This window comes from Capricornis sumatraensis, chromosome 15 (genome assembly GCF_032405125.1).
Source record: "Capricornis sumatraensis isolate serow.1 chromosome 15, serow.2, whole genome shotgun sequence".
NCBI lineage: Eukaryota > Metazoa > Chordata > Mammalia > Artiodactyla > Bovidae > Capricornis > Capricornis sumatraensis.
The window spans coordinates 43,787,023-43,796,574 of record NC_091083.1 but is presented as its reverse complement, the minus strand read 5'-3'; positions in this window follow the sequence as shown (position 1 = coordinate 43,796,574).

Genomic DNA, 9,552 nt, shown 5'->3' with positions numbered 1-9,552 from the left:
TTGTAACTGACAGACCAAGGGACATATTGATCCCCTTATGGGAGGGTCCCATACGGCTCCATTTCTTGTATGGTTTTCTTCTGGATTATCAATTTGAAATTTGAAGCAAATTATAAAACACCAAATAGACATGATGAGTTGGCTGTGAGGAGGTTAGAAGCTGTCCTCAGCAGTGATTTATGGGAGCTCCGACTTCAGAGGTTAACAAAGATTTGCTTTGGGTTTATGTGCCGTTTTCCAAAGTCATTCTGAGCTGAAAGATGAATATGTAGCCCTCTTTGCTGGCTCCTTTTATAGGTCGGTGCAGCTGGGTGAAAATCAGCTACAAAGGAGATCCTCGTGTTATCATTAACGGTGACTTTGTGTAACAGATGTTGTCTACATATTACAGGAGGCTGCTTAATTTGTCTCTTGCAAACATGAAGCCTCTTAAAACTATTATGTACTAAACATTGTCGGGAAAATTCCATTCTTTTGTAACACAGTCCTCCTTCAGGAAGAGCAGCAGTTGAGAATTACAAGAATAAAAGCGAGACTCAAATGAAGGAATACTGCGCCCATTACATTTGTGTTCATCGTGATTAGGGCAGAGAGAGACCAACGGGGGAAGAAAGGCATTATAGCATTGCCAAAGGAGAATACGTGTATTAAAAACAAAAGTCTAAATGAATAGGTCCTGGGGAAATGATGACAAATTAGGGCGGAAATGGGGTTTTGCCTCCTGCCATTTGCAGGGAGGCATCGCCATTGACTTCACTAGCTAAGGACAGAGTCATGACAAATACCTAGAAATCTTGTGCACAAATGGCAGGAAAGTGACTTCATCTCACTCACCATCTGGTCAGCTGAGCCTGTTTTTCAGGCAGAAGAGTACCCTCTTGTTAGGTACATTAAGCCCCAACTCTCCACACTGCCCACCATGCACGCACGTGGACACTGTTGTGATGGTCCTGTACCAAACTTCTCCACCTTTTCTTCTCTCTACAGATATGTACAAATTCCACTTTGATTCGGGGGCTTCTCTGGGGGACGTATCATGCATATCATCAAACAAGTTGCTTTCACTCTTTTCTCAGTAAATAAAAGGAGACTTTCATGAGACCAACAAAAGAAGGTTGTAGATGGTAGACTTACATACTGATTCAACTACTTTGGAAAGAAATTTGGCAATTTTATCAAAGACCAAAAAGACTTCAGTTTATAAAGCTATTAAACCACTGTCATATACCTGAAACTAATATAATATTGTAAATCACTATACTTCAGTAAAAAACAAAAAAACATAAAGACTTCAAACATTGTGCCCCAAAACTTCACTTCTGGGAATCTTAAGTAATTTAAAATAATAAAAAGACATGTCACAAAAAATACATTTTTATCACAGCAAAAGTGGTGTTTTTATAATATTAAACTTGGAAGCAAGTCTAAATCCTTACATTGCTGCTGCTGCTGCTAAGTCACTTCAGTCGTGTCTGACTCTGTGTGACCCCAGAGACAGCAGCCCACCAGGCTCCCTTGTCCCTGGGATTCTCCAGGCAAGAACACTGGAGTGGGTTGTCATTTCCTTCTCCAATGCATGAAAGTAAAAAGTGAAAGTGACATCCCTCAATCGTGTCTGACTCTTAGCGACCCCATGGACTGCAGCTTACTAGGCTCCTTCATCCATGGGATTTTCCAGGCAAGAGTACTGGAGTGGGGTGCCATTGCCTTCTCCAAAATCCTTACATTAGGTTATATTTAATAAATTACACTAAATTACCCGACAAAATATTTTTCAGCATCACAATTATGGCCATCAAAATTAATAACATGGAAATATTTATGCTAGATATTAATTAAAAATTGACAGCCTTGTAAAATGTGAATACAATAAAGACTCTAGGGAAATATACCATTAGGATAAACATTTTTGTAAAACCAAGAAAGATATAGAAAGGAAGCAGGGTGCAATCTTAAGAGTAATTATTTTCCTCAGTAAGCACCAGCTAGTATCTATCTTAGAAACAGTTTCCTGCATATTAAACTACTTTATTGTCATTCCTGGCAACACTTCTCCCAGTGGCCATATCATAAGTGTAAACAAAGGAATAAATGTTTGTATTAACACTAATTTCAGCACTAAAAACAGCACATTTGTTTCTTCTCTTGACTTGGGGGGTAGCATGTAGAAGTCCCTCCATCCTATTCCCAAGGAAAACATCCAAGAGTCTCAGAATAAAGGCTTTCCTGATGGTTCATTGGTAAAAAATCCGCCTGCAATGCAGCAGACACGTGTTTGATTCCTGGGTTGGGAAGATGCCCTGAAGAAGGGCATGGCAACTCACTGCAGTATTCTTGCCAGGAAGAGTCCCATGGACTGAGGAGCCTGGAGGGCTACACTTCATGGGGTTGCAAAGAGTCGGACGCCACTGAGTAACTGAGCACACGGGCGAGTTCAGGCAGTACACTGTCTTTCACGGTTTCACCTAATTTACTCCTCAGCATAATGATCTCAAGGTGTGCAATTGCACTATCTACTCAACAATAAGGACCTTTCCACCTTGCAATCCCTTTCAGCATTCTAAATAGAGAGGTTGGTTGTTTGAAGAGATTAATAAGACTTCCGGAGGATTTCCCTGGCAACACAGTGGATAAGAATCTACCTATCAATGCAGGAGACACGGGTTCTATCCCTGGTCTGAGAAGATCCCACATGCCTCAGAGCCACTAAGCCCGTTAGCCATAGCTGCTGGGCCTGCACTCTAAAACCCATGCAACAAGGGAAGCCACCGCAAGGAGAGGCCCATGCACCAAAAGGGAGAGTGCAGTGGCCCCCGCTCACTGCAACTAGAAGAAGCCTGAGCATGAAGACAAGCACAGCCAAAACTAAATAAATACATAATTTAAAAGAGGGGAAAAAGGGGCCTCCAGGACTGCTCACTCTTAGAGGGTCAATACAGAAACACCTGACACCCATGGGCCCTAACCGTTATCATGGCTGCAAGGAGCGCCAGTGACAGAATATCTGTGGGCTCAGAGATGACAAGACTCTGAGTCAAACATAACCTTCTAAAATTATAAAGTAGCTTACTTCTTGTTGTTGTGTTGTTGCCAGTGTCAGGTACTGTAAACAGCTTAGCTGAGAGATGTATTTGTTTTATAAGAACCTCTCCCACCTCAGAAATCAGACCCTAGTTTAAAACGAACAAACAAAACCTGCATCAGCAACAGACTAAGTAGAAATTAAATACAGCCCAGAAAGTACGTGGGCAGAAGCCAGCTGGAGAATATCTCCTCCAGAAAGCACATGTCTGAAGGTCCTCTTCTATGTCCAGCACAGAGCTGGCCTCTGGCTGCTTCAAAAGCATTAGGATCACTCCCTGCCCTCAAGCACCTTAAAATCTGGTGGAGGGGTGTGATACATGAGTCACTGATGATGAAATCGTCCCTACTTGTAGGTCATGGAGAGAAATTGTTTTTTCTCCAGCCTCTGCTTCCAACCAGGCTGCATCAGATGCCCCTATTCTGGTCCTTAATGTCTTCAGTCCATCACAAAACTTCCCTAGTCCAGCCACCGTGGAAAACAGTACAAAGGTTCTTCAAAAAATTAAAAATAGAACTACCATATGATCCAAAGTCTCACTCTGGGTATATATCCAAGGGAAATGATAACAGGATATAGAAAAGATATCTGCACTCCCATGTTTATTGCCACTTTATTCACAACAGCCAAGATATGGAAACGACTGAAGTGTCTGTCAACAGACGAATAAAGAAGATGAATAAAACAGATGAATAAAGAAGACGGGATACACGTATGTGTGTGTGCGTGCTAGGTCGCTTCAGTGGTGTCCGACCCTTTGTGACCCTGTAGACTGTAGCCCACGAGGTTTCCTTGTCCATGGAATTCTCCAGGCAAGAACACTGGAGTGGGTTGCCATGCCCTCCTCAAGGGGATCTTCCCAACCCAGGCACCAAGCCTGCACCTCTTATGTCTCCTGCATTGGCAGGCAGGTTCTTTACCACCAGTGCCACCTGGGAAGTTCCGATACATATGTACAGAATGGAATATTATTCATTCATGAAAAAGAAGAACAGGCTGCCATTTGCAAAAACATGGATGCATGTTGAGGGCATTATGTTAAGTGAGTTAAGTCAGGCTGAGAAAGACAAATATTGTATGATCTCCCTTATATGTGGAGATCTTATAAAGATCTAAATTTTTGGAACCTAAAAAAGCCAAACTTATAGAAACAGAGTAGAATGGTGATACCAGGAACTGAAGGTGGTGTGGGGGAATTGAGGAGATGTGGTTCAAAGATACAAACTTCCAAATATAAGAGGAATAACTTCTGGGACACAGTATTATAATTATCAGTTCAGTTCAGTTAATTTCAGTTGCTCATTCATGTCCAGCTCTTTGCGACCCACGGACTGCAGCACACCAGGCCTCCCTGTCCATCACCAACTCCCAGAGTTTACTCAAACTCATGTCCATCAAGTCGGTGATGCCATCCAACCATCTCATCCTCTGTCATCCCCTTTTCCTCCTGCCTTCAGTCTTTCCTAGCATCAGGGTCCTTTCCAATGACTCGGCATTCTTCAGAGCTGCTAAGAAGCTAGATCTTAAATGTTCTCTCCCCACAAAAAATGATAATTATGTAATGTGATGGAGATGTTTAGTTGAAGCTACAATGGCAATCATGTTACAATATATAAATGGATGAAATCAATGCATCCTGCTCCTTAAATTTAAACAACATTCTATGTCAATTATATCTCAATTGAAAAAAAAAAACCTTTCCCAGTTGCTTCTATTAAACTCATACATATAATTCTATTGAAATTTCATTGTCCATGAAAATTTCAGTTTTTTCATATTTGGCATATTTGCAAACATAATGTGCTGTATTTCTAATAAACCAAATCATGACACTTGCTGCTATGACAACAATAATGATAATACTGCAGTGAACAACCCTGTATTTCTGACTGAATTTTGGATAATTTGTCAGTAATCCTACTCTGGGTTCACATTGCCAAATCCTTTTCCAGATTATTTGTACCAGTTCACACTCCCACCAGCCATTATAAAAGCCCCAATCTTAAGTGAAACTGCTCAGTCTTCTGAGACTCTTACAATCCCATGGACTGTAGCTTATCAGGTTCTTCCGTCCATGGAATTTTCCAGATAAGAGTACTGGAGTGGGTTGCCATTTCCTTCTCCAGGGGAACCTCCTGACCCAGGGATCGAACCTGGGTCTTTCACATGGCAGGCAGATGCTTTACCCTCTGAGCCACCAGGGAAGCCCCAATCTTAACACAGCCTCAATAACATCATTGATTTTCAATCTTTTATAATTCCATCAGCAAAATGGTATCTCATAGCTGTTTTGATTGACATTTCATTACAGATGAGTCTGAATTTTCTCAAAAATTTATTTTTTACTTTTATTTTTTAATATTATCTATTCTTGTTCTTTAGCCATGGGTTTATCAAGATTCTACTGTATGAACTTTTTATAATTTAAAGTCATATTAGAAAGTCATATTTTTTCATACATTTTGCTTACTTTTAGTATTTTATCATTTCTTAAGCATAGAGATTAAAATTTATAAACTCAAAAATACTGATATTTTCCCTTGTGATTTTTCATTATGTTTAGCAAATGGTCTTTTCTTCTAGAGATCAGTTACATATTTATCGATTTTTTTCAAATACTATTACTTAATTTTCTTAAATATTTAATTCTAAATTTATCTGAAATTTATACATAAAGTTTTGGTAGAGAAGGAGAATCTATATTTTCCTTTGCTATTTCTGAAAATAGCTTGTCAACCTTTTCAAACCACATATTGAATTATTCTTCTTATACCTATTGATCCATGATGCTTCTCTTATCAAATGTTGTTTTCAAGTACAATTACAATCATGTAGCTAGCTGTTCTGCTACACTCATCTATTTGAATGCCTTAACCAATCTGTTTCAAATAGCATAGCTTTAACACACGCTTTTGTGGTCCACTGGAGAAGGGAATGGCAAACCATTCAGTATTCTTGCCTTGAGAACCCCATGAACAGTATGAAAAGGCAAAATGATAGGATACTGAGAGAGGAACTCCCCAGGTCAGTAGGTCCCCAATATGCTACTGGAGATCAGTGGAGAAATAACTCCAGAAAGAATGAAGGGATGGACCCAAAGCAAAAACAATACCCAGCTGTGGATGTGGCTGGTGATAGAAGCAAGGTCCGATGCTGTGAACAGCAATATTGCATAGGAACCTGGAATGTCACGTCCATGAATCAAGGCAAATTGGAAGTGGTCAAACAAGAGATGGCAAGAGTGAACGTCGACATTCTAGGAATCAGTGAACTAAAATCGACTGGAATGGGTGAATTTAACTCAGATGACCATTGTATCTACTACTGTGGGCAGGAATCCCTCAGAAGAAATGGAGTAGCCATCATGGTCAAGAAAAGAGTCTGAAATGCAGTACTTGGATGCAATCTCAAAAACGACAGGATGATCTCTGTTCGTCTCCAAGGCAAACCATTCAATATCACAGTAATCCAAGTCTATGCCCCAACCAGTAATGCTGAAGAAGCTGAAGTTGAACGGTTCTATGAAGACCTACAAGACCTTTTAGAACTAACACCCAAAAAAGATGTCCTTTTCATTAGAGGGGACTGGAATGCAAAAGTAGGAAGTCAAGAAACACCTGGAGTAACAGGCAAATTTGGCCTTGGAATGCGGAATGAAGCAGGGCAAAGACTAATAGCGTTTTGCCAAGAAAATGCACTGGTCATAGCAAACACCCTCTTCCAACATCACAAGAGAAGACTCTACACATGGACATCACCAGATAGTCAACACCAAAATCAGATTGATTATATTCTTTGCAGCCAAAGATGGAGAAGCTCTATACAGCCAACAAAAGCAAGACCAGGAGCTGACTGTGGCTCAGATCATGAACTCCTTATTACCAAATTCAGACTTAAATTGAAGAAAGTGGGGAAAACCACTAGACCATTCGGGTGTGACCTAAATCAAATCCCTTATGATTATACAGTGGAAGTGAGAAATAGATTCAAGGGCCTAGATCTGATAGAGTGCCTGATGAACTATGGAATGAGGTTCGTGACATTGTACAGGAGACAGGGATCAAGACCATGCAAAAAAGAAATGCAAAAAAGCAAAATGGCTGTCTGGGGAGGCCTTACAAAGAGCTGTGAAAAGAAGAGAAGCGAAAAGCAAAGGAGAAAAGGAAAGATATAAGCATGTGAATGCAGAGTTCCAAAGAATAGCAAGAAGAGATAAGAAAGCCTTCTTCAGCAATCAATGCAAAGAAATAGAGGAAAACAACAGAATGGGAAAGACTAGAGATCTCTTCAAGAAAATTAGAGATCCCAAGGGAACATTTCATGCAAAGATGGGCTTGATAAAGGACAGAAATGGTATGGACCTAACAGAAGCAGAAGATATTAAGAAGAGGTGGCAAGAATACACTGAAGAACTGTACAAAAAAGATCTTCATGATCCAGATAATCACGATGGTGTGATCACTAATCTAGAGCCAGACATCCTGGAATGTGAAGTCAAGTGGGCCTTAGAAAGCATCACTATGAACAAAGGTAGTGGAGGTGATGGAATTCCAGTTGAGCTATTTCAAATCCAGAAAGATGATGCTGTGAAAGTACTGCACTCAATATGCTAGCAAATTTGGAAAACTCAGCAGTGGCCACAGGACTGGAAAAGGTCAGTTTTCATTCCAATCCCAAAGAAAGGCAATGCCAAAGAAAGCTCAAATGACCGCACAATTGCATGCACCTCACATGCTAGTAAAGTAATGCTCAAAATTCTCCAAGCCAGGCTTCAGCAATACGTCAACCGTGAACTCCCTGATGTTCAAGCTGGTTTTAGGAAAGGCACAGGAACCAGAGATCAAATTGCCAACATCCGCTGGGTCATCAAAGAAGCAAGGGGGTTCCAGAAAAACATCTATTTCTGCTTTATTGACTATGCCAAAGCCTTTGACTGTGTGGATCACAAGAAACTGTGGAAAATTCTGAAAGAGATGGGAATACCAGACCACCTGACCTGCCTCTTGAGAAATCTGTATGCAGGTCAGGAAGCAACAGTTAGAACTGGACATGGAACAACAGACTGGTTCCCAATAGGAAAAGGAGTACATCAAGGCTGTATATTGTCACCCTGCTTATTTAACTTCTATGCAGAGTACATCTTGAGAAACGTTGGACTGGAAGAAACACAAGCTGGAATCAAGATTGCAGGGAGAAATATCAATAACTTCAGATATGCAGATGACACCATCCTTATGGCAGAAAGTGAAGAGGAACTAAAAACCCTCTTGATGAAAGTGAAAGAGGAGAGTGAAAAAGTTGGCTTAAAGCTCAACATTCAGAAAACGAAGATCATGGCATCTGGTCCCATCACTTCATGGCAAATAGATGGGGAAACAGTGTCAGACTTTATTTTGGGGCTCCAAAATCACTGCAGATGATGACTGCAGCCATGAAATTAAAAGATGCTTACTCCTTGGAAGAAAAGTTATGACCAACCTAGATAGCATATTCAAAAGCAGAGACATTACTTTGCCGACTAAGGTCCGTCTAGTCAAGGCTATGTTTTTCCAGTGGTCATGTATGGATGTGAGAGTTGGACTGTGAAGAAGGCAGAGCGCCGAAGAATTGATGCTTTTGAACTGTGGTGTTGGAGAAGACTCTTGAGAGTCCCTTGGACTGCAAGGAGAGCCAACCAGTCCATTCTGAAGGAGATCAGCCCTGGGATTTCTTTGGAAGGAATGATGCTAAAGCTGAAACTCCAGTACTTCGGCCACCTCATGCGAAGAGTTGACTCATTGGAAGACTCTGATGCTGGGGGGGATTGGGGGCAGGAGGAGAAGGGGACGACAGAGGATGAGATGGCTGGATGGCATCACGGACTCGATGGACATGAGTCTGAGTGAACTCCAGGAGTTGGTAATGGACAGGGAGGCCTGGCGTGCTGCGATTCATGGAGTCGCAAAGAATCGGACACGACTGAGCGACTGAACTGAACTGAACTGAACACAAGCTTTTATATGGGATTGCCAATCACTGGCTTGACAATATCTTCCTTTTTATCTCTTTCAGATAAACTTTAGCGTTACTTCCTCAAGATCCTGAAAAACAGACCTTAAATCGCCTTAAATAAATGATCTAAATTGAGAAGAATTATGTTTCATTACTCACGGCCACTCACCATCTTTCTCAGAAACAGTGTCTTCATTTATTTGAAGCTTTTTTTATATTTCCTTTTCATTACTGAGATTTCTTGTTAAGATTAGAGATTTATTTTTTAAATTAAGTATACTAATCCCATTATCTGCAATATTTTCAAATTAGATGTTATGTAAATAGGCTTGAAGCTTTAAAGGGTAAAATGATTTTCCTGGTTGGCTTGCATGTATGTGGTTCCATATTAATTTTAATAATGTAAACCTCTAATCATCTCTTTTGGATTCTATCTATACAGGCAAAATATAGTAAAGAAGCAAATTGAAAACCAAAAG